The sequence below is a fragment of the Salvelinus sp. IW2-2015 genome, unplaced genomic scaffold, assembly GCF_002910315.2.
Source record: "Salvelinus sp. IW2-2015 unplaced genomic scaffold, ASM291031v2 Un_scaffold2097, whole genome shotgun sequence".
In the NCBI taxonomy this organism is placed as follows: Eukaryota; Metazoa; Chordata; class Actinopteri; order Salmoniformes; family Salmonidae; genus Salvelinus; species Salvelinus sp. IW2-2015.
In genome coordinates, this window is record NW_019943435.1 from 135,887 (window position 1) to 139,936 (window position 4,050).

General features: G+C 41.8%; 1 protein-coding gene and 1 long non-coding RNA gene across 3 annotated transcripts in view; one reads left to right on the forward strand and one right to left on the reverse strand.

The window, feature by feature from the left end:
* LOC112072945 (A-kinase anchor protein 2) overlaps nt 1-4,050 on the reverse strand; it is a 149,835-nt gene that overhangs the window by 86,111 nt on the left and 59,674 nt on the right. The window lies entirely within an intron of this gene.
* Nucleotides 1,465-2,788, forward strand: LOC139024987 (uncharacterized). Of its 2 annotated transcripts, none has more exons than XR_011476393.1 (3): nt 1,465-1,541; nt 1,818-1,879; nt 2,687-2,788. It is a non-coding gene; the product is annotated as an uncharacterized lncRNA (long non-coding RNA). The 2 variants fall into 2 exon arrangements; XR_011476394.1 differs by lacking the exon at nt 2,687-2,788 and adding an exon at nt 2,025-2,075.

A 4,050-nucleotide genomic window follows, 5' to 3' on the forward strand; every position in this document is an offset into this window, starting at 1 on the left:
AGTTGTTAGTGTACATTTAAATATTGTGTGTAGTAGTAGTGGTAGAGGTAGATAGTTGTAGAGTAGTTGTAGAGTAGAGTAGTGGTATAGTAGTTGTAGAATAAAGGTAGATAGTGGGTAAGTAAAGTAGTGGTATGTAGTAATAGTGGTAAGCAGTTGTAGAGTTGAGGTAGAGTGGTGGTTAGAAGTAGGGTAGAGAAGTAGTAGAGTAGAGTAGTGGTATTGTAGTTGTAGAGTAGAGGTTGTGTAGTGGTAGATTAGAAGTATTGTGGTGGTGGAGTAGTAGTATAGTGGTAAGTAGAGTATGTATGAGTAGTTGGTTAGAGTAGTTGTAGATGTAGTGGTAGAGTAGAGTAGTGGTATAGTAGTTGTAGAGTTGAGGTAGAGTGGTGGTAGAGTAGAGTATGGTAAAGTAGTTGTAGTATTTGAGGTAGAGTGGTGGTAGAGTATAGAGTAGTGGTAGAGAGAATAGTGGTTAGTAGTAGTTGTAGAGTAGTGGTAGAGCAGATCTAGAGTAGTGGTAGTGAAAAGTAGTTGAGAGTTTTGGTGGAGTAGTGGTAGGTAGTGGTAAGTATGTAATGTGTGGTAGATAGTGGTATAGTAGTGGTAGAGTAGTGGTAGTAGTATGTATTATGGTGTAGAGAGTGTAGAGTAGTGGTAGAGTAGTGGTATAGTGGTGGTAGAGTGGTGGTAGAGTAGAGATGTAGTAGTGTGATATGAGTGGTAGAGTAGTGGTATAGTAGTGGTAGAGTAGTGGTATAGTAGTAGTGTATAGTAGTGTTAGTGGTAGTGTGTAGTATGGTAGATGGTAGTGGTATATGGTAGTTAGATAGTGTGTATAGTATGGTGTAGATTAAGTGGTAAGTGTGTGTAGAGTAGTGGTAGAGTAGTGGTATAAGTGTGGTAGAGGATTGGTAGATAGTGGTATAGTTGTGGTATATGTGGTTATATGGTGGTATAGTAGTGGTAGAGTAGTGGTATAGTAGTGGTATAGTAGTGTAGAGTAGTGGTATAGTGTGGTAGAGATGTGGTTTAGGAGTGGTAAGAGTATGGTAGAGTATGGTAAGTAGGGTATAGTGTGGTAGAGTAGTGGTAGAGTAGTGGTATAGTGGTGGTAGAGTAGTGGTTATTAGTAGTGGTAGAGTAGTGGTATAGTGGTGGTAGATAGTTGTATAGTAGTGGTAGAGTAGTTATAGTGGTGTGTAGAGGATTGGTATAGTAGTGGTAGAGTTGTGGTATAGTGGTGGTAGAGTAGTGGTATAGTGGTGGTAGAGTAGTGGTAGAGTAGTGGTAGAGTAGTGGTATAGTAGTGGTAGAGTAGTGTATAGTAGTGGTAGAGTAGTGGTATAGTGGTGGTAGAGATGTGTAGAGATTGGTAGAGTAGTGGTATAGTGGTGGTAGAGGATTGGTAGAGTAGTGTTATAGTGGTGGTATAGTATGTGGTGGAGTAGTAGCAGTGGTGTAGGTAGAGAAAGATTAGTTTAATGGTTGTGTAGAGTAGAGTTGATGTGGAGTAGTGATAGAGTAGTGGTAGAGTAGTGGTAGGGGTATAGGTAGGTTGTAGTGTTAGTGTCGATTGGTAGAGTAGATTAGTGGTAGAGTAGAGTAGTAGTAGTGGTAGAGTAGATAGTAGTGTAGAATTGGTAGAGTAGAGTAAAGTAGTATATAGTAGTGTAGAGTATGTAGGTAGAGTAAGTAGTGAGGTAGTGTAGAGTATGGTATAGTGGTGTAGTAGTGTAGAGTAGTGTAGCGTATAGGTATGGTAGTTTAGTGTCGAGGTAGAGTAGAATCAGTGGTAGATTAGTGGTAGAGTAGAGGTAGGGGTATAGGTAGTGGTAGTGTTAGTGTCGAGGTAGAGTAGATTAGTGGTAGATTACTGGTAGAGTAAAGGTATAGTAGTGGTAGAGTAAGTATTGTGTAGAGTTGAGTAAATGTAGGGTAGTGGTAGAGTTGGTAGGGTAGAGTAGAGGTAGAGTAGGGGTAGAGTAGTGGTAGATAGAGGTTATAGTAGTGGTAGAGTAGAGGTATAGTAGTGGTAGAGTAGAGTGTATAGTAGTGGTAGAGTAGTGGTAGAGAAGGTGTTGGGAGATGGTGTAGATAGAGGTGGTAGAGTAGATTGTGACTGGTGATTGGTGGTAGAAAGGGGTGGTAGAGTGTGGTAGAGGTAGTGGTAGAGAAGTGGTGTGATAGAGTGGTGGTAGATGAGTGGTATGAGAGTGGATATGTAGTGGTTGAGTAGGTGATAGTGGTGGTAGAGTAAGTGGTAGAGTAAGTGGTATGGGTGGGTAGAGTGGTGGTAGAGTAGTGGTATAGTGGTGGTAGAGGAGTGTTGAGTAGTGGTTAGTAGTGTATAGTTAGTGTAGAGTAGTTGGTTAGAGTATGGTAATGTAGTGGTAGTAGTAGTGGTATAGTGTGGTAGAGTAGTGGTATAGTAGTTGGTATGAGTAGTGGTATAGTAGTGAGAGTTAGTGGTAGGTAGGTATAGTGTGGTAAGTAGTGTAAGATAGTGGTTATGTAGGTGGTAGAGTAGGTGGTAATATGGTTTAAGAGTGGAGATAGTGTATAGTGCGGTGGAGGTAAGAGTAGGTAGATAGTTAGGAGTGTAGTAAGTAGTAGTGTAGTAGTGGTATAGTATGTGGTAGTGTTATCGAGTAGATTAGATTGGTAGATTACTGGTAGAGTAAAGGTATAGTAGTGGTAGAGTAGAGTAGTGGTAGAGTTGAGTAAATGTAGGGTAGTGGTAGAGTTGTGGTAGGTAGAGTAGAGGTAGAGTAGGGTAGAGTAGTGGTAGAGTAGAGGTAGAGTAGAGTATGTATGTAGAGTAGACTGGTATAGTAGAGTGGTAGAGTTAGGTAGAGAAGGTGGTGGTAGAGTGGTGGTAGAGTAGTGGTAGAGTAGAGTTGAGGTAGAGTGGTGGTAGAGAAGGGTGGTGGTATGAGTGGTGTAGAGTAGTGGTAGAGTAGAGTAGTGGTAGAATAGTGGTAGAGTAGTGGTATAGTAGAGGTAAAGTTGTTATAGAGAGATGGTAGATTAGTGGTATAGTAGTGGTAGAGTAGTGGTAGAGTAGATGTAGGGTAGTGGTAGAGTAGAGGTAGAGTAGATGTAGGGTAATGGTAGAGTAAAGTAGTGGTAGAGTAGAGTAGCGGTAGAGTAGAGTAGTGGTAGAGCAGTGGTAGAGTAGAGGTAGAGTAGTGGTAGAGTAGAGGTAGATATAGAGTAGTGGTAGAGTGGAGTAGTGGTAGAGTAGAGGTAGAGTAGTGGTAGAGTAGTGGTAGAGTAGAGTAGTGGTAGAGTGGAGTAGTGGTAGAGTAGAGCAGCAGTAGGGTAGCGGTAGAGTGGAGGTGGAGTAGAGTAGAGTAGAGGAGATTAGTGATAGGGTATAGAAGAGTCGTTTTGTGGTAGGTTAGAGTAGAGTTCATGTAGAGTAGTGGTAGAGTAGTGGTAGAGTAGAGGTAGTGTAGTGGTGGAGTAGAGTTAGAGTAGAGGTAGATATAGAGTAGAGTTGGTGGTTGATGTGTTGATGTGAGTTGATGTGGTGTAGAGGTAGAGTACAGTAGAGGTTGAGTAGTGTAGAGTAGAGTAGAGGTAGAGTAGAGGTAGAGTAGAGGTATAGTAGGGTTTGAGTAGAGTATATGTAGGAGGTAGAGTAGAGGTAGAGCAGAGGTAGAGTAGAGTAGGAGGTAGAGTAGAGCTAGAGTAGAGTAGGAGGTAGAGTAGAAGGTAGAGTAGAGGTAGAGTAGAGGTAGAGTAGAGTAGAGTAGAGTAGGAGGTAGAGTAGAGTAGGAGGTAGAGTAGAGGTAGAGTAGAGGTAGAGTAGAGTAGAGGTAGATTAGGGGTAGATTAGAGGTAGAGTAGAGGTACACCTAGAGGTAGAGTTGAGGTAGAGTAGAGGTAGTGTAGTGTAGGGTAGAGTAGTGTAGTGTAGAGTAGAGTAGAGTAGAGTAGGGTAGGGTAGTGTTGAGGTAGAGTAGTGTAGTGTAGTGTAGGGTAGAGTAGAGGTAGAGTTGAGTAGTGTAGTGTAGAGTAGAGTAGAGTAGAGTTGAGGTAGAG